Source organism: Rhinolophus ferrumequinum, chromosome 7 (assembly GCF_004115265.2).
Source record: "Rhinolophus ferrumequinum isolate MPI-CBG mRhiFer1 chromosome 7, mRhiFer1_v1.p, whole genome shotgun sequence".
NCBI lineage: Eukaryota > Metazoa > Chordata > Mammalia > Chiroptera > Rhinolophidae > Rhinolophus > Rhinolophus ferrumequinum.
The window spans coordinates 83,804,664-83,826,628 of NC_046290.1; the positions used below are offsets into that span (position 1 = coordinate 83,804,664).

The 21,965-nt window shown below is 38.1% G+C and overlaps 1 protein-coding gene across 1 annotated transcript in view; it reads left to right on the forward strand.

The window, feature by feature from the left end:
* Positions 1-2,245: 2,245 nt before the first annotated feature.
* The window catches only part of LOC117025251 (zinc finger protein 474-like), an 84,940-nt gene continuing 65,220 nt past the window's right edge, over positions 2,246-21,965 (forward strand). Inside the window, exon 1 of the mRNA XM_033111091.1 lies at positions 2,246-2,397. The gene's annotated coding sequence lies outside the window, so the exon portion shown is untranslated. The remainder of the gene's footprint in view (positions 2,398-21,965) is intronic.

The following is a 21,965-nucleotide window of genomic DNA, read 5'->3' on the forward strand; positions in this document are numbered from 1 at the left end:
CCTGCACTGGTTGCTGGTTACCCACTCAGCAGTTGTGAGCAGTTTCACTATGAATCAAGGGCTTTTTCCCCCACGTTATAAATAGAGATGGGTAAATATTTTGGATTCATCAGCCTCCAAGTATTTTTCAGATGTTTTGTGTTCAACCAAACAGAATACATCGTGCTGAGCACATTCTCCCTTGATTTTTTAAAGAACAGTGTGTGATTTATGGGAAATGGAATCCATATGTTTCTGCTTCATTTACACTTAAATCATCAAAAGGTTGTGTTGTAAGATATAGTTAATGTCCAAGATTCCTTTTGAGCTTGATTTTTTAAAAAAGTAACATAAGCCACTTAAAAGTTTGGGTCCCTTTAAAAGACAGAGAGAAGGAAAGAGAAAAGGAGGGAGGAATAGGGAGACAGAGAGAGGGAGGCAGAGACGGGGGGAAAAGGGGCAGGCACCTAGGAAGACCTGTTTTACCAAGATGAAATAAATTTGAACACCAGGAAGTTCAATTTAAGCAGAAGCTACTAACCCATGAATTTCAAATGGGTCCAGAATTAGAGAGAAAACAAAGGCTCCTCTCCAGTCAGTTTCCGAAGCAGCTCCAATGACTGCAGAAAAGCAGCAGGCAACTTGGCAACCCCACCAGGGAAAAGAGGGCTGTGAATGCACCAAACTGTTAGCTACCCAGCTAACACGTGCCCACTGGTGCAGGAGCTGTGGCTCCCAGGCCTCCAGAGAGCAGCCGTTCCTGTCCAGAGAAAGAACTCTTTGCCCTATTTTAGCTTGAAAATACCTGCTCTCTCTGGTGTTTTCCTGGGGTTGTCCTGTCGTAGGCCAGCAGTTCCTATCTGTTCTTCTGCCATCTGGCCCAAAGAGCTGGCCACTTGACTGCATCCTGTGTGAGAATGTGGATGCCGTTTATTTATTGAGCAATTTCTTTAGAGAAATATCTCATTTAGCTCACAATAGGGCTGAGAAAGCATATGGTTTGTGTAAAGTGAGAAATATGTGAACTAGGGGCCCACAAGTTGGTCAAAAGCCAAATGTAAAACTAAGTTTTCTTACCCTCATCTCAATATATAGTCACTCTTGCAGCAACTTTTAAGTCACCTTAGACCTGCCTCATCCTTTATATGTGCCATCTTATAAAAGGTTTCCAAAGAAAAGCATCCAAATTAGAACAATTTTATGTGATGGTATAATTGAGATACCTGTACATCTCTGTAGAGGATATAACCATCTTGTGAGCATTATGGAATGTTGGTTAAGATGTGGAACTTCGTTATCCAGCAGGGACTTCAGGCTGTGTGCTCTGAAGTCATCTCAACAAAATTAACAGTGCTGTGAATTACCTATATATCCCAGTTCAGTGATGGAGGCGAGGGACAGGGTTTGGGAATCTTAGAGGTTATAGTGCTCTTTTTATCCCCAACTCCTAATCCTAAGGAACATTTAATCAAATATTTCTTCATTTCTTCATCCAGCGATTACTACTGTTAATATTTTGGAGAATGTTCTTTGAGTTAAGAGCACACCCATGCACGTGCATGCACACATATGGAGTTTAATGAGATCATACTATTCTGTTTTGTAGCTTCACTGTTGAGAAATATATCGTACTTTTTCCCATGTTCGGGAACTGTTTTACCTTATGAGCTTTAATGTGCGCAGAGTGTTTCATTGTAGGGATTGTACCACAATGAGCTCACTGTCTCAAAAGATTTTTAAATATAAGGTTTAAAAAAGTTATGCTTTCAGATATGTTTTAAAATGTTGTTGACCTTAGTTTTTTAAAATGTTTGCTATATTTTAGGGCACGTTAGAAAACAAACTAAGCATAGTTTCTATATTGGGTACTTTCTTACGTTTTAGACAAAAGCACAGAGGTCTCCCTCTTGTAGAAGAGGCCAAGCTCTCCTACACAGATGATCCTTTTTAAAAACACTAGAAAAGATCAATAAGACACTCAATAAATGTTGCTTCTTTCTCTTCCTTAAGGAATAAATTTGTTTCCACCCCATTTCCACCCCAAGGACACCTGCGTGTCCTTGTTTGATGCTTAGTCCATTTGGTCAAGTTCCTGGAGTCAACTTCAAAGAAAGCTGAGCTCCATACTTATTTTGCTGTCCGCGCCTGTGTTCCTTCGCCCCTTGTTTTGGATTTTTCCTTTTGGTTACTAGAGAACTCAGTCGTGTCCCTTTTGTTGACAGGTTGCCAGGAGACATGCAGGCAACAAAGGCTGGGGTGCCTCTACTGACAGCCTCAAATACATCGGTGACTCCTGGAGGAGGGGATGTGAATCGGGAGCTCCCAGGGATTCTGCTCCTGTTTCCACCAGCCCCCTCCCTGAGGGGCTCAACCGGCTGTGATAAAAACCAAAATAGGTAAAAGGACAAATGTTACAAGGTGAGCCTCTCAGCTGTTCTCTTCCTTTGTTGTCTGGTAGCTAGTCAGTCTCAAATCTTACCTTCAACTAATCATGGCTGCTTATTTTAGACAATCTTGATCTCTTCTACTTTTTTCTCATCAGTATGTAATAAAATACCTCAAGTACTCTGAGATAAAGTAAGTATTTTATTTCATTGAATGAAGGGATGATTTTTAAAATACTTTTCTTCAACTAAGAGTAGACATTTTTAACATTGATCCAGGGTTATATGTTTATTAGCCAAATTATCCTTGAAAGAGAAGGGGTGATAAAGGCTATACTTACTCAGTTGGCAGATTTTTTAATTAATTGAAATGAAATCTGCACGGAGTGAAATGTAACTGATCTTAAGTTCTTAAATTCAAGTTCCTAAAAATCAGTGAGTTTGATAAATACATACAACCACCTTACATCATCTTACATTAAATATAGGGTATTTTTGTTACCCAGAAAGTGTCCTCACATCCCTTCCAGTCAATCTTCCCTCCACAGCAACCACTGTTCTGATTTCTGTCACTAGAGAATAATTTGGCTGCTCATGAACTTTATGTAAGTAGAATGCACTATATACTCTTATATCTGACTTCTTTGGCTCAGCAGAATGTTTCTGAGATTCTTCCATGTTGCTGTATTTATCACTAATTCAACTCTTTTTATAGGTGAGTATTATTACATGATAGGATTATTCCACATTTGTTTATCTGTGTCCTATTGATTGGTATTTGGTGTGTTGCCAGTTTGGGTCTTCTATAACTAAAGCTGCTATAAACATTCCTGCACAAATTTTTTGGTAGACATATAAGTTTTGATTTATCTTGTGTTTAGACCTTGGATTGAAATTCATGGATCATAGGGTAGACATATCGTTTAACTTGATCATGGGTATGAAATGATATGTCACCATTGTTTAGTTTGCATTTCCCTGATGACTCATGAAGTTGAGCATTTTTCCATGAGTTTGTTAGAGATTTGTATCCCTCTTTTGTTAAGTATCTATTCACATTCTTTGCCCATTTAGATTTTTTTCATTTATATATTATCTTTACTGATGTATAATTCACAAACAGTAAAATCTACCCATTTCAAGTACACAATTTGATGAGTTTTCACAAGTGATTATATCCATATATTGTTGGTAGTCACCAACAATATCAATTTAAGAACATGTCCATTAACCTTTGTAGTCCATTCTCCATCCACCCATCTACCTGCCAAGAAATTACTGATCTACTTTCTGTCACCTACATATTAGCCTTGCTTGTTCAAGGATTTCATTTGTGGAATAATTTAGTATATACTCTCTTGTTTCTGATTTCTTTTATTTTGCATAGTACTTTTGAGAGGGATCCATGTCATTGATCAGTAGTTTCTTAATTTTTATTGTGGAGTAATATTCTCTTGCATGAATATGCCATAATTTGTTTATCCATTCACCTATTGATGTATTCTTATGTTGTTTCCAGTTTTTCACTATTAAGAGTAAAAGCTGCTATAAACATTTGGTATATGTCTTTTTATAGAAACATATTTTCACTTTTCTTCGGTAATTATTTAGGGATAGAATACTTATGTCATCAGGTAGGTATAGATTTAACTTTGTGAGAAACTGAAAAACACTTCTGCAAAGTAGTTGTAGTATTTCACATTTCCACCAGGCATGTATGGGAGTTCTGGTTTTTCCATATCCTCACTAACACTTGGTATTAGCAATCTTTTTAATTTCAGCTATTCTAGGGTGTATATAGTAGTATGTCTTTGGTCTTAATTTGCATATTTCTAATGACTAACAACCGTGTTTCCCCAAAAATAAGACCTAGCCGGACCATCAGCTCTAATGCGTCCTTTGGAGTAAAAATTATTATAAGTATAGTAAGATAAGTAAAATAAGTAAATAACTAATATAGTAAATATAGTAAATATAGTAAAATAAGACCGGATCTTATATAATATAATGTAATATAATATAATATAGACTGGGTCTTATATTAATTTTTGCTCCAAAAGATGCATTAGAGCTGATGGTCCAGCCAGGTCTTATTTTCGGGGAAACACGGGACTAATGATGTTGAGTTTTAATTCATGAGCTTATCGATTATTTATACATTTTCTGTTGTGAATAATCTATTTAAAGCTTTCACACATTTAAAAAAAACTGGGTTGATATATGTTTGCATATGATGATATAAATCATTTTCAAATATATGTCTTGCAAAAATTTCTTCCCAGTCATCTGTGGCCTGCCTTGTAGTTCTTAATGGTGTTTTTCAAAGAACAGAATTTTCTAATTTGTATGAAAGAAAGTTGTAAATTATTTTTGTTTAAGTTTAGTGATTTTTGTACTTTGTCTAAGAACTCCTTATAAACATCGAAGTCATAAAGATACTCTCCTATGCTTTCTTCTAAAAGCTTTATAGTTTTTATATTTATATATTTTATATAGCTTTCATGTTTAGTTCTATGATGCACATTGAGTTAATTTTTGTGTGTGGTGAACGTAGAGAGTTGATATTCATTTTTTCCTTACATTTATTCAGCTATTTCACCATCGTTTAAAAAGATTTTCTTCTCTCCATTAAATTGTCTTAAAAAAAAAATTCGCCACATATGTGAATCAACCATGTATTTCAGGACTCTATTCTGTTACATGAATCTATTTATCTATCTCTATGGGCATCATTAATTTTTAATAAGCCAGCTCATCTTGGCTTATAAGCAGTGAAGCAAGTATTAAAAACAAATATACAACTTGAGTCCTTCCATAACTACTTTCCAGTGGAACTATGCAACAGAGTTTGAATGAAATTGGGCATTGTTTTTTTATTTTTTTCTTGCATGTTGTTCAGATTTTCCCCTAAGCAGTCCAAGGGATAGGGGGATAAATTCCATGATCCCCAGTGGATGCCTGAAGTTATGAATAGTACCAAACCTATATATACTATGTTTTGTCCTATACATTCATACCTATGAAATATCTGTCAAAATATCTTATTGTACTCCCACTTTCACTTAAAGGAAGCATGTTGTGGCTTCTCTTTGGCATATCCTAATTGCCAGCATCACTACTCTTGTGCTTTGGGGCCATTATTAAGTAAAATAGGTGTTACTTGAACACAAGCCTTGTGACACCAAAAGAGAAAGTAGAGCTGATAACCAAGAAGGCTACTAAATGACTAATGGACCGGGAGCGTTCAGCATAGATATGCTGCACAAAGGGATGAATCATGCCCAGGTGGGACAGAGTGGGCTGGCGTGAGACCTCTACTCAGAATAGCGCACGATTTAAAATTTATAAATGGTTTACTTCTGGAATTTTTCATGGAATATTTTCAGACTGCCGTTGACCACTGGTGATCTGAAACCATGGAAAGTGAAACCTCCGATAAGGAAAGATTACTGTAATCTGATTTTAAGTGATTCTATAATAAGCAAAAGCCAAAAATATAAAGTTATACATTTATTCAAGAATGATAATGCCAGTTACAGAGATGCTTATTTCAGACCCATTTATACAGAATGTGACTTAAACTTAATTTGTGTCCGTTCACTCATTAATTTATTCAATAATTTATTGAGTGTCTACTATATTCCAGACACTGTTCTAGACAAGGAAAGAGGGAAGAAGAATATTTCTTGGTTTATAATTTCTACAAGGAAACATTATTTATAATCTTTAGTCTATTGCATATTTGACAATGTGCTTCTCACAATTGCAGAGAAAAAAATTTATACTTGGTAAAATAAGCATCAGATTAAATGCTTCATGCATTCCTATGAATTGACAGAAAATTATCAGCACTCAAATGTTTACTAAGGAGAAACATTTCCTCAGACTTTCCAAGTTTGCTATCACTGTCATAAAATACCCATTCCTTTTGAGCCTGAGAATGTAAACTACCATTCCTTGCAGTTGCACTCTTCAGTTTATTTTAGAATTTTAATTTTATATATTATTTCTAAGAGAAATTTGTCTGCAAAACTGGACCATAATTTGGCTTTTTCTTCTCTGTGTCTATGTAATTTAAGTGAATGAGTAATAATATTTTCAATAATTTTCCCAAACTCTCTGATGAATAAAACATTTTCAAGAATATACAATTCTAACAAATTGTAAATGGTGAAGAATGTGAACAATGTCAGAACAGCTTTCCCAAGGGAGCAGTGGTGATTCCTGTGGAGTTTTAAAACCATTGAAGCATTTTTTAAATATCACAGCATACAAGTATGGCAACAGGCATACACCATGCTGGGGTCAGCAGGGAGGGAGAATGTAAAGGAGACAAGTTGTTAATAGGTTAAAAGTGATGGACCAGCTGCAGATAGAATGTCCAGGGTGTAATGTGTAGACAAGCATTTTTTTGAGAGAGCCCTCTAATAGAAGCCTGATAGAGTTCTATGCAAGTAAAACTTGGTGTAGGATTCCGACTGCATTGAGTGCTGTGTTTTAAATTCACGTTGATGAATAATTGGATGTTTCACTGTTAAAATGGAGTCTCATTTGTATGTTCTAATTCAGGAGTTGTGAAACTTTTTCTATAAATACCCAAATAATAAATAATTTAGGCTTTGTAGGGCATATGGTCTGCAGTTGTAGGACAAAGGAGGCAAAGACAAATGAGTCAGTGTGGCTCTGTTCCAATAAAACTTTATGTACAAAAAAAGTAGACAGCTGGCCAGATTTGGCCATTGAGCTGTAGTTTCTTGACCTTCGTTCTAATCTTCCAGGGATTCTGATGAAATCGTTTCTAAAATCATACATTGACAGTTAAAGGCCTGTGGCCTTGAAACTGTTCTTTCTCTGAGTGCCTGGTACATTTGGCTCTCTTCAAGAAGAGATGACTTCCCAAGGAGAATGAAACTTTGAAAATCACCTATGATGGAAAGAGAACTGACTCTGGGTGGTGAACACACAATGTGAGATATAGATAAAGCATTACAGAATTGTACACGTGAAACCTATGTAACTTGACGAACCACTGTCACCCCAATAAACATTAATTTAAAAAAAATTTAAATACAAAAAACGAAAGAAAGTCACTTGCATTCAGAACACATGTGGTCAAGAGGGACAATCTATGAATAAGCTCAGCTCTGGAAAGCCGGGCTCTCTGCTTCTCCTTTAGCTTTCTACCTAGTCATACAGCAGCCAGTGCACGCGTCTACCTGGTTATATAGCCATCTCTGGCGTGCCTGTCTTGCTCCATTCTCAGTGAGGAGAGGGAGCTCCATGCCATCTATGCTGGTTGCCCATGACATGATAAACAGTCTTTATTATGAGGCACACAGCTTGACCCAGTACACAGTCTCTAGCTGGATCTTCATTCCTCCTGGATGTGGTAGTTACCCTTCCAGAGTTAGAATATTAACCCCTTGAGTTAGTAGTGTAAGGAAGATTGAACAAGGATTCTCATGTATCCTTAAGACCTGAACAAATATGTACCTCAGAACTAGCTGTTCATTCTTCCTTTCTAAAACTCCTTACATGTTTTTATGCCTCTATTTTAATAATGAGCTTGATTTCTGTTTAAAAATTTAATACAAAATCAAGCTAATGTCAGCTCATAAAAGATTCAGTGTATTTTGTGAGCACGTACAATGTGCCTGGCACTGGGCTAGGTGCTGAATACAGCTATGGAGAGAACAAACAAGCCCTAATGTCTTGAAGTTTACATCCAAATGAAGGAGGTAAACTCTACACATGTAAACAAACAATCCAAAAACACTCAGCAAATGCTGTGAGGAAAAAATAAGCAGCAACATCACTGAACATAACTATGATGGTGGTGGTGGTAGTGATATATGTATGCGTGTATGTATATGGACATGTATGTATATGGACGTGTCTCTGCGTGCATGATGTGTGTCTGCTTGTGCATTTATGTGCATATGTATGTTTGCATGTGTGTCTGTGCACATTGTACATGTGTGCCTGCATGTGTGTGTCTGTGTATGTGTTTGAGAGAGAGACTACTTGAGAATGGGTAGTCAGGAAGGGCTTCTTTGAGTTCATGATATTTAAACCGAGGCCTGAAGAACGAAATGAGAAAGCTATGCCAAGAGCTGGAAGAAGATTCTGGGCAGTGACATGAGCATGTGCATAGCCCCTTTCCAGTCCTCCCCTAAACCACCCCTGAGTGAGTACAAATTTGGCTTGTTCGAGGATCTGAAATGGGAGCATGGATGAAGCACATCGCAGACAAAAGAAAGTGAAGGGAGACAAAGACAGAGGCCTAAGGAGGCGCTGGGTTCTAGAAGGCCTTCAAGGTCAGGAGTTTGGATTTTGTTTTGAGAAAAGTGGGCCAGCCATGGAACATGTAGTCAAGGGAGGTTTAGGATTTGTTTTGTAGATTAAGTAGTTAAATATGACTACACTGAAGAAGATGGATTAGAGGTGGCACAGGTGGGAGTGGTTATTCACCCACTGTGGCTAAAACAGCATGTGGATAGATGGTGAGGCCGGTCCATTCAGCGGCCTGGCATTCAACCCAGGAGTGCTGGCAAACAATCCAAAAGGGGAAACTGGCCTTGTCAGTGATCGATAAGGAAGTGTTCCTGTATGAGTTAATATACTATCACGAGAAGTTGTCCAATATCAAAGGAGTAGAATGAAGACAGGAGTGAAAGAATGTAGGAAAGGAGATACACGAAGATACAAAAAGCAAAAGCAAAAAGAAGAGGAGATGAGAAAGTGAGCAGAAAGTAAGTATAAGCACTGAATAGAGTAGGGTAAGATGTTTACTTTCTGCCAAATCATTAATAGGCAATCATATAGGGAATGAAAAGAGGCTAAATATTTTTTTAGAATGTCTACCAATCTCTTCTATCTTTTCTCCTGTCCGCGTCTCCCCTTCCCCACGTCTGCTGTGCAAGCCCACGATAAGATCAAGAACGTAGTGCGAGAGCTGGGGAAAAGGAAAGCGTCAGGGTCATCTCAGCCTGGCCTCATCGCCAGTGTGACTTCTCCCGACTCAAAGATGTTGTCAACGTTTATTTTTAAATTATTGTGAAATGAACAAAGAATAAAATTAGAAGAAGTGAGGACTAGAGATGAAAGAAATAAACAATTGGAGAAAAACTCAGAATTCCGTTTTCAGTGAGATTTATAGCCAAAAATTGTCCTGATTAGTACCATCTGAGCTGGTTATAATCCAGTATATTATGACCAAATAAGTGTTAGGACTGGCATCCTGGCACAGATTCATTGCTAGATGAAGATTATCACAATGATTATCAGTATATTCTCTTGAACTAGAAGGAATATGGAGAAGGATGTATACAGGGGTGTGTGTGAGTGTGTGTGTGTGTGTGTGTGTGTGTGCAATTGGAAGCTAGTGGTCGATGAAGTGATAGTAAATATAACTATTAATAATCAAATTCCAGCCTCTTGCTAAGCAACTATATATATTCATCGAAAGGATGGAAATACATACATTTAATTTGTGAAAAACTATTTACATTATAGCTCATTCTTAAATCAGAAATGTGTATTAAGAAATTAGTGTTTACATTACTTGAATCAGTTCATGGCGCTTCCTCTCAGAAATACAAAATGATTGTGCAACATTAAAATACATAAATCTTGATTTGCTTTATTCAGTTCCAAGTGAACCATCTTATATATGAAACACATGACATTTCAATCCACAAAAATTAAAACCATATTTTCCTTTTCAGTTAGCGTGTTTCCTATGTCAAGTACCATGTCATGTCAGGTGGAGTTTAATTATTTTAACTATTGGGGTATTTATGGGTGACAGGAAGTTTCCAAATAAAGTTTTCAACAGAGGCTTTCAGGAAAAGCTTATTGATAAGTTGTACAGGAATACTGTACTAGCTAAAGTCATTTAAATAGACACTATCTACTGCTTGCCTAAATCAAATAAGTTGTGATTCATCAACAATTTAATCATCTTTCAATGTAACTGAATCTATTTCAATGTTAATGTTAAAACTGGCATTTAGCAATTAACTAAAAAGGATCAAGACTTGTAGCCTGAAATTGCCTCATTCTTCCACATGATATTTATAGTACACCTCCTATATCTATGCGTTTTCAAATAGTGATTCTGTAATGTCCCCAGATATGTCAGTCTCGTCTATGTATTTTTCCATATAATTATGGTATTATAATATCCTTGTATTTGAAAATTTAGAAAACTAAGAAAACTAGGAAAAATTAATGAAAACCAGTTTACAACACTTAAGTGGAAACTTAAGAAGACAACTGTGAGGAAAGAATGGTGAACAAAGAACGTAAAGCTCTTGAGAAATTTCCAAAGTCCACTGAAAGCAAATGAGGACTTTTTAAGCACAGCTCATCTGTTCCTTCCCATCCTGGGATCTAGGGTTATGACATAGTTCTCAAGATAGAGAAGAAGGAAAAGCTTTTTTAGTCAGCATAGGAGTCATTCGCCATACTTGTCTTTTAGTGGAATAGGTGGGGTTTCTGGGAGTGAAAGGCCAGGAAAGGTGAAGGAGGAGAGTGGAAGGAAGAGGACGCTCACGAGGCCTGTCGTTGATGTCCCATTGACCTAGGCTGATGGAATTCTCTGAAAAGTTCACCTGGGAGCTGGGCTACCCACACACCATCACAGAAAACCCACACAGGAAAAGAGCGCCACTAAACCCTAGGATTGGGGACCCTAGGATTGGTCCATCCGTTCTGTATGAAGACGGTGGGATGCCATCATTTAAGTAGTGCCATAGTAGTTGCATCCATGAGGGAAAGGCCAAGACCATCCCTGAAGCATTAGTATCGTTGACACTCTGTTTGCTCTTTTCAAAAAAAGACTTCTTACTTTGATGAAAAAGATATGCCTCTATTTCTTTAAGTGACTGGAGTAGGATCCTCTTTATTTGTAGTGGCACACAATTCTAACAGATACATAACTGAAGCAAACATATTGTAATAATTAGCTTGTTAACTCATGGGTGGAAGGGTTGGGTTATTTGGAAATTTCTTTAATGAATAATGTGGTGATGGTGATGGGAACGCAAAAATTATGTCACAAAATCTCTCTCCTGGGCTCCGCTGCCAGAGGCAATATTCTGGGCCGAATGAATTATTAAATAAATCTAGTTCCAGGCAGGCCTTCTTACTGGACTCAAGTGTCCTTAGACAGTGGGGCATTTATTATAAGGATACATGTGCATGGAAACACAAGGGAATCTAACAACCAGGCCTCAGGAAGCACAAGAACTACATGTTCCAGAAGAATTCCTAGCCAAAGTGTTGAGTAGACTCTGTTCTCTGGTCCAGACACCAAGATAATTAATAGGTAATTTTTCATAAAAGTTTCAGAATTCTAGAGGAAAGTCGAAGGAGCTTCTCAACCATGCTCTTTTTATTTCTGCTGACTAGAGTTTAATCATGTCTTGCCTCCCTTGGTTTTTCAGCTCTATGCTCATCAGGTCTCTGTCTTTAATTGTTTCAAAATCTGAGCAGATCGAGAGACCCCACCCCGCTTCCCTTTTTAGGAGAGGTAGAGAAAGAGGCCCATCCACAGCCAAGCTCTGTGAACTGACCTGGTCAGTGCTTTTCCACCTGCGAGGTGACCTGCTTCCCCTTTTATATTTGATGTGATTGACAGGGATAACACCGAATACAATTGTTCATTTCTCATTTTGGACATTGTGACAAAGGTTTCTTCTATATTCTAATAGGAATATCACAACGTACCAGGAGCACAGATACTCTCTAGACATAGTGTAAGAATGAAAACTAAAGAGTATCACATGTCTTTTGTACCCAAGTAGTGGTGACAGCCGCTCACGGACTTTCACCTGAATGTCCCAACATTAGCCTGTTGCCAGGCTCTACTCTGTTTCACCCGCGGTCACTTCCTTTCCTTCTGTTCTGTCTTCTTCTGCATAATTTGTTTGCCTTGCTGTTTCATGCTACTGATCAACTTCACAACTCTTTCTCAGCCTTCTCTCTGCTCTAGCAGCCACTGCTGACTATTGTCCCTCCCAAGAGAGGTATATAAGGGGACCAGTTCGTCTTTTCATGTCAGGCCATGTCATAGACTGCTATTGAGCCGATGGGTTGGCAGCCTTTGGTCTGGTGTCCAGCTCTCTTCCATTCAGCTCAGATTGGGGGTGGGGAGCTGAGCAACATGTTCCATACGCATTAGATTTGACAATTTTAGAAAATGTAAACGTATTTCTCATAACTTGTCAGTATTTCTTTCCTTTTCGGGACTGCAGGTTACAATGTCTTTTAATAAAATGTGAATAAAACGTGATCTAAGTTAGTTGGACAATGAAAACTTTGCAATTCCTCAAAATACTTTAGCAAAAGAGAGAATAATTTCAAAATTCTATACTTAGTCTCCTAATTACATTTTACAGCCTGCTGTATTATTTATGACAATATGGGGATGAAGACAGGTACTATAACCATATAACAATGATGGCATCATATGTGTCACCTACCACAGTGTACTAAGCATTTTACTTTTTTTCAACACTTACAATAACCTTGCAAGGTGAATATTATCATCCCATAAACATAAAATGAAACTGAGGCACAGGGAAGTTATGTATCCCAAGATTTCACAGCTGATGGGCACTCTGGAGTTAGCATTGGGCTAGGTCTGAGATTACAGGAAGGGTATGTAAAAATTGCTTTGGCGTGCAGACCAGTAATGTGTTACTTGATTCTTTGCTATAAGCTACTTTTTCTGTTTTTACTTAGCAAATTAGACTTTAACAGTATCTTTCACAGTTTGCTTGAACTTGTGCTTTTTTCCTAGCGGTGATAGTATCAAAATTAAGATCTGAATGACCTGATCTTATGCCACACAGAAATGGGAATGGGAATTGGTTTAGCAACCAAAGAGAAGATGCCGTTGGAAATAAACTATTTCGTTGTTTAAGCTTTATCTAAATGTAGCAAAATTCTACAGCAGAAGTTCGCTTTCTAGTCCAAAAGTATTTGTCAAGATTTTAAACCAAAATATTTAGACATATGTCAGCTACTAGTAACATAAGATGGGACACGGAGGCAACTGTCTGAACCACCATTAAACAGAATTTCAGAATTGGAAGGAACATGCAATGCAAGTCTGGCTTAGTGTAATACACATAAGTCTCATGAAGTTAGAAATGAATTACATTTTGTAAATCAGAGTGATCTATTTTGCTACTAAAAGTTTACTTTTTGAGGAAACTCTGCAATGGATTCTTTTAGGAAACTAGACAGCCTCCTTTGTGTAGTCCTTCAGTGTTAAATGTTGATGATTTCATTACTCAAGATCTTTTCTCAATCATTATGTATTATAATAAAATCTATATTCCTCATTTCCTACATGGCAATCAAAATTCATGAGATTAGCTATAATGCTCTTCATAATTTGTGTCCAATTTACTTTCCCAGTTACTGACATCAGTTATTCACCATTCTTCAGCCTCTCTCATTTGACCTACCTCGTACTACCCACCTGTGCACACATACACACACACACGCGTACACATGCATACACACACAACCACTCACATCTATCTACAAACTCATATATATGCAGCCATTTACACACTCACATACACACATCCCTACACACCAATACTCCTCTAATCAGACCTATCCACAGTGATTCATCTGCCCACACACACCTACGCACATCCATACCTCATTTCACAATTCATACCCATCTCCATACTCACATCCACTCACATAATACCATCCATTCACATTTATCCATATACACACATCCACATATGTAGACGTGCACACACCAATGCACTCATGTCCATTTGCGTGTTCATATATACATACACTCAACTACACACACTCCTATACATACCCATAATCCCACCCATTTATTCACACTCCTCCTCACGTACTCACCCACTAATATCCATCTACATACTTATGCACACACTCATCCATTCACACACTCATTTACTCACATCCATATGCTCACACCTAATTGGATACCCGCACTCATCTACTCCCGTACGTAGCTATCTGCTCAGAGACATACGCACACACAAACCCGTCCCCCCACACCGCCCACACTATACGTACACCTGTCCTTCCTGCTACAAACCAAGTCTCACCATTTTTCAAACATGTGCTCTTTTAGGTTCCCACATCTCTGCATATGCTGCTTCTGTCAGCTGGAAATGTCTTTTCACTTCTCTCCCTATCTAACTTTCAAGAACTAGCTCAAATGACACTGTTATTTTGCACGTGGATGTTTATAGTAACTTTATTTGTAATAGCCAAACTGTAATCATCCCAAATGTCCTTGAACAGGTAAAACAAATGATGGTACCTGCCACAGAATACTACTCAGCAATTAAAGGAAGCTAATTATTAATTTTTTTTTCTGAATGGCTAGCTAGTATTTCCTCGATGTGTTTTTCTTAAGTTTTTAATTCCCATCCTCCCAACATCAGCTTGTTCTCTGTATCTATGGGTCTGTTTCTGTTTTGCTTTCTTTATTCATTTATTTTGTTTTGTTTTAGAGTCCACATATAAGTGAGAGCCTGCACTATTTGTCTTTCTCTGTCTGACTTATTTCACTTAGCATAATACTCTCTAGGTCCATCCATGGCAAGATTTCATCTTTTTTATTGCTGAATAATATTCCTTTGTGTGTGTGTGTGTGTGTGTGTGTGTGTGTGTGTGTGTGCACCATGTCTTCTTTATCCATTCATCTATTGATGAACACCTAGGTTGCTTCCATACCTATTTCTAGTAATGCTGCAATGAATATGGGGTGCATGTATCTTTTCGAATTAGTGTTTATGTTTTCTTCAGATGAACACCCATAAGTGGAATTGCTGGACCATGTGGCAGCTCTATTTTTAATTTTTTGAGGAATCTCCATACAGTTCTTCATAGCAGATGCACAATTTACAATCCCACCATCAATGTACGAGGGTTCCCTTTTCTCCACATCCTCAACAGCACTTGTTATTTGTTGATTTATCGATAATAGCCATTCTGACAGGTGTGAGGTGATATCTCATTATGGCTTTGACTTGCATTTCCCTGATGATGAGTGATGTTGAGCATATTTTCATATGTCTGTTGGCCATCTGTATGTCCTCTTTGGAGAAATGTCTATTCAGGTCCTCTGCCCATTTGTTATTTGGATCGTTTGGTTTTTTGTTGTTGTTGTTACCTTGTATGAGTTCTTTATATATTTTGAATATTAATCCCTTATCAGATGTATCATTGGTGAATATTTTCTTTTATTCAATAGGCTGTATTTTCATTTTATTGATGGTTTCCTTTGCTGTGCAAAAACTGTTTAGCTTGTTGTAGTCCCATTTGTTTGGTTTTCCTTTTGTTTCCCTTGCTCGAGGAGATATACCAAAAAAAGATATTTCTAAGAGAAATGTCAACAAGTTTACTGTGAAAACAACAAATTATTCATACATGTAATAACTTGGATGACTCTCCAAGGTATTCTGCTGAGAGAAATAAAAAACAATCCCAAAAGGTTACATACTGTATAATTTCATTTATACCACATTTTGGAATGAAAAAAATTAAAAATGGAGAACAGATTAGTGATTTCTGGGAGTAAGAGATTGGGACTTGAAGAGGGCAGTGAGAGAGGGAGGTGGGTATAAAGTGGCAAAATGAGAGGTCCTTGTGGTGTTGGAACTGTTCAATATCTTGACTGCAGTGGTGGACATGTACACAGGTGGTAAAATTGTGTAGCGCTTAATATATACACACTCATGAGAGCAGGTAAAGTGCATTGTATCGATATCAATATTCTGGTTGAAATATTATACTGTAATTTTGCAAAATTTTTTTATTGGGAGAAACTTGACAAGCGTACAAGGGATCTCGGTACTATTTCTTTGATCTGCATGTGAATTTACAATTACCTCAATATAAATTGCAATTAAATATACAATTATAATGTCATTATCAGACCAAAAAAAATAATAGGAATTCTTAATATCTGAGCATCAAGATCCATTTTAAAGCATCAGGACGTGATAAAACCAAATGAGGTGAAGTGCACTTAGGAAAATGTAAACTGTGAGATCTAAATGGTCAATTTCATCAGTGCAGACAGAAGAAGACCTGGCTCGACAGCAGATCACATGAGCACAACTGCGGCCTGGGGAGACAGTGACAGGCAGACCAACCACTCACCAAGGCTTTACGCGCCACTCTCTGAGGCTGAATTACTGAGTAGGTCTTTCTTTGTGAAGGAGCACACAGGCTGGAAAACAGCAAGGGATGGCCCATGTTTTGGGTGACTACATCATGTTAATGCAGTAGGTTTCCCTGTGGACTCTCTTCTGCTCACAGAGAAGTTCCAAATATGACTCAATTATAAACAAAATAGTCGCACCCCCGTATTAAAATGAAATCTACCTCTTCTTTCTGAGTACTACAGGCAAGGTCTCCAATGTCGTTATTGCTATTTGTATATTATATGCCAAATGTCATCTTTGCTTTGCTTGTGTTTATGTAGTGTATAGGAAACAACTAAAGAGTAATGACCATGAACTATTGATGCCATTTAATGGGGTCACATAGAAAGTATAATGGAGCAGCATGTTGGGGGATCCTTTTTATTCTAAAACTCTATAGGGGAGGAAAACATTTCTCTACGCTCTTTTGGTTCCATGGCTGGGCCTGTGAAATAAACTGACAAGAGATAGATTAACAAGAGTAAAACAGAGTTTACCAGGTGCATCGTGCATATACATGGGAGAACTCAGTGATGAGTAACGCAATGAGTGGTAAGAATTTGAGGTTTATATAGCATCTTAACAAAGAACAATAAATTTATGGAGAAGTGACAAGACAAAGGAAAAGGGATTTAGGCTTGTAGGGGCAGCAGAGTATGGGAAGGTTAATATGTGGGGGGAACTAATAGAAGATAAGGGCTGTTTAGTAATGCTGTCATATAGGTTCCTCTTGGTGTCAGTTTTGGGACTGATAAGAGTCTGATTTCTCCTGGTGAGTTCTGCCTTTCCTGATATAGGAAAATGTGACACCTTTACAAATGTACGGCTGCTTTTAGGCTAATAGAGGGAGGTAGAGTCTTATATCTGCTTTTTTTCCAATTGCCTTCAGCGCAAAAAAAAATTATAAAAATAAAAATAAATTATAAATAATATCAATAATAATCCTTATGCCAACACGGCATATTCTGATACCCTACAATTCCAAACACGGAATGACTCTACAAAATGGAAATGTCTTTTCCGCTCAGAATCCAAACTGGAAGTGACCCTTCCCACTCAGGAAGGTTTAAATATCCACCTCCAATTAGAGAAGACTGAGCATGTTCCTGAGAACACAGTGGAAAGGAGAGAAAGAAAACATTTCTATGTACTTAGCACTCTCATTAACAAGAAATGTAGTCAGTTAGCCAGAAACAGTGTGTATTTAAATCAAGTGTCTGAAGGAAATAGTCAATAAAGACTCTACCTGATGTACATATGCAGATGCCAAAACAAAGACTAGAGTCTGAGAGGAAAGGGGAGAACAAGCTTGAAATGCAGACCGCAACAATGTATAAACTACACTATACAGGAGAATGCAAAATCAGAGAGGGTTATTCCCTTAGCCACACTGGTTATGGGTTCTCACCAGAGCTAGACAGAAATACTCGACCCCACGGTGTAATGTTATGTGAATATTTATCCTTTTGATAATATAAAGTGAATTGTAATTCTCATTCTAGAAGGCTGATTGGGGCTTCTCAGCAAGGCCCCTGGGATGGAGTCCAATGGAATCTAGAGCTGGGTTACCGTGAGCTGACTAAGATTCTGGACTCAGTGTGGGCAAAACTAGCTGAGCAACATTTTTGCAGAAAGCTGCATTCACAACACTGATCTCTTTCTGTTGGGGTGTTTTAGTTTTTTATTATTGCTGTAGCAAGATGCTACAGCTTGGCTGACCCCTTGATTTTAGCCTCAGGAGATCCATGGTAGACTTTTGACTTATGTAACTACATGATTAGATTGGGCCCATTACTTCTTAGCCTGCTTTCTCTAGAATATAATGGAGTTAAATGTAAGCCACACTTTTCTAGAGGTGAGCTGGTTGGCATTGCCTTATTCCTCCAGAGCAAATTAGCAGTGGCCTCAACCACAGGATGCCACATTCTTTAGTCACTTCCTAATGACACTTTGTCCTTATTGTGTTGGATCCTTCTAGACTTAAAGTGGAGACAGCCAGATAATGGAAAAAATGAAACAAACTGAAATATAGAAGATGTGAAAAGAGCCTGTTGAAAACACCAGAAAAAAATAAATCAGAATCCATAAAGTTGATTTTAAATTGAATTCTTCTAATCGAATATCCCAATCTTTCTGATCCTAGGTATGACAATACACATGGATCTTCCTTTTGTTTACTAACGGAAAACAGAACGAAGCAGTTGATATTCTGACCGCTTTGTTATTTGATAGTTATTGGGTCTGGAGTGGAAGGTGGCTTTCGGTACATTTTAAACCACAAGAACATTCAACTATAAGCTCAGAATGCTTGCAAATAAAGAGCTGTCATCACATTTCATGTTTGGCTCAGGCTCTGGGGACATGGACAATGAATGACTTGCCCCAAGAGACTCCTGTTAGTGGTTTCCTCCAGCAGACGATATCCCATGTAAGATTCCCCAGCAATGAAAGGTTGTAGTACGGAGAATTCTGAACCATCAGTGAGCTCAAACCATCGAGCCTGTGAAAGACTGCCTTGTCCCTGAGGTTGCCAGATGTCAAAGAGAAGGACAATAGCTTTTTGACGACTTACTTACCTATGATGGTGAGAGATGTGGGGAGAACAGCAACAGAAAGCCCATGTTTAGAAACAGCTTTCAGCTTGTGGCACATAACTCCCAAGTCTCCAGAGTCATGACCAGACCAGGGAAGTCATGCGGAGCACATCAGAAAATAGAGGCACATTCATTACAGACAGAGCAGAAACCCAGCCTGCCTCATGGGCTTAGCCCTGTTTTTGACTTTCTTCCCAGGGACTTTCCTCACAAACAGCTTTGGGTGGAGAGAGTGTTATTAACAAAGGGTGTTGATGTCTGTAATGAATGGTAATGACGATCAATTTCAGTGTTAGCCAGGCTCTAGGAGGCACCCACCTCCTGGAGGTGGACAGCGCTAAGGCACCACTTTGAGGCTATTGTAGGATAAGTGAGTGATGTGGCTAAAAAAATGTTCCTCCAGGATACAGTGAGGCCCATCTCTCATATGCCAATCTGTCCAGGCCAACCCACTCCCTTCAAAGGCAGCTGGATTCTTCATTATGTTTGTTTCCACCTGGACTCATTAGTGCAGTGACGACACCTCTGATACTGCCACTCTGTGGCTTGGAAGTCTGTGCTAAAAATACTGCACTGAGTTAGCACTCTGAGACAATAAATCACAAGCGTGAAGACAGTGAGAACTCTGTGCAAGCATATCACATGACGGGCGCTAGTAAACACATGCATCTATTTGCATTTTAAAAAAATTTAATACTGAAACAGGAATATTTGTAGTGTTCCTCCACTTTTTTTTTTTATTATAGTACATCAATTTTAGACACTTAATGAATATCAGGTATCTCACCCTAGGGTGAGAAGGAACTGTTGTGCTGTTCTTATACCTTTTCAATTCAAACTAATTTAGTGGTGGTACTTGACAAGATGGTCAGCTTGGTAGAAAGAGTGCACCCGATTCTGTAATCCCTACAAGGAAGCACAATTCTCTTACTGTGTATTTTCTGAAGTATTTTCAGCCCAAATCTTGGAATTGTTAATAGTTTGTTTATGGTTCACTTTATTGATGGATTTTTTTCTTTAGACAAATAAAATATCCAACATTCTTCTTCTGGGGAATCAATTAATGGTCAATCTAGGACCATTGGCTTAAGCACAAGAGTAGCTCTTATACTAAATAATTACGGGAATGTCTCCATAAAGTTCAGATGGTCTCCAAAACACATTTCTTGCTCCTTTTTGTTTTCTTTTTTCTTGTTTTCCTTCTATCATCTCTCCTGTGGCTGATCTCGAAACACTGGCTGCTCATTTTTTCTTTTTTTCTCTCTAGAATTAGATGTACCATTTTCTATGGCCCTCCAATAATTCATGAAAATTCCTTCTCAGGTCACTGGTTCTTTCTTTTCCCCTTGGATATTTCCCTCCCTCCTAGAACCAAGTATTTCAGCCTCCCTCTACTTTCATTAGGAAGTTTCCTTTCTGAATTTTTACGAACACATGTGTCATACTTTTAGTAATTGCCTCCCATAGAAAAGACTTCAACTGGATTCTCTGTTTCCTGAGGTCAAGTGCTCCTGGAAGTAATTTTCAAATATTTAATTGAGGAGAAAATAATTTAAGTGAGGTAAAGGGACATTTAAAATGGTCACAAAGTCAACTGTCTTTCAGAATCAAGCATGAATTGTAAGTTAATGGATCAAGGGGCTGATGAGAAATTTTGGAAGAGTAAAGACTTGCTCTCTGAGCTATAGGCACAGCCCTCACTCGGTGTCACCTTATGTTGGATGTTGCCTCATTGGCGTGTGGGCTCCGTATGTCCACTTTTCCAAAAGAAATAAAAAATCCAGATTAGTGTGACATCTCCCAATTTTAAAATACTGGAAGTTGATTCAAACATCTATTCAGGCCAAAAAGAATATGTCTATGGGTCAGATTTGACCTATAAATCCCTGCTTTAAAACCTTGAGCAGGAATTTGGAAGAGAGCTATGTTATTGGAATAGAACTATCCCCAATGTCAGAAAATATTGTATGTAGACTTGTGTATTGTTCTATGGCCTGACTCCCCCACTATTTTTTCTATCTTTTGAATTCTTATGCATTATAGGCCTCCAAGGTGATTATACAGATGTTTTCCATAACCAGCTCTCCACCACTCTGACTGTCAGTATTGCAATTACATGGTCATACCTGTGTGGCATTCGTGACTCTTGAGTATTCTGTGATTTGGATACTCAATATAGAGTGAAAATTACAGGCTCAATCTGGCAATAGCTGTCATGGGGTTATATTTTGAGCCTCAACAACATAAAATGTCTTTGCAGAAGGCTCTACTTAGAAGCGTAAAGAGTTCATTTCTCCCATTTTCTGTTTCCACAGCTGTCCTCATATCATAGACTATTATGTCTAGACCTGACAGATTAAATGAACGTGAAGGAACTTATTTGTTGGTTTAACATACTTTACAGTGAAAGAGGGACAAGGAAGGCGTAATTTTTCATCATCTTCAAAATCAGCATGGAAATGCTGATGTGGACAGCCTTTGAAACCATATGCCTTAGGCTAAATTATTTGCATGTTTTATCTTTCAGATACTGTTCCTGTCTTTCCCAAACCATATGGCCTTCAGTTCCCAGTTGCTCTCACATGGCCTTTTGTATACTCACATCAGAATTACAGAGAACTACCAATGCCATTGGCCCATGCGCCACCCAGAAGGGAGCATGGAGAGCCAGCTAGAGTGAGCTGAACCTGCTCCCCTTAACACTTCCTCGTCACTCTTGATCTCTGAATAAGATCATTGTATTTTGACTTCCTCTGTGGCAGTGGCGGCTTTATGGTTGAGCAGTC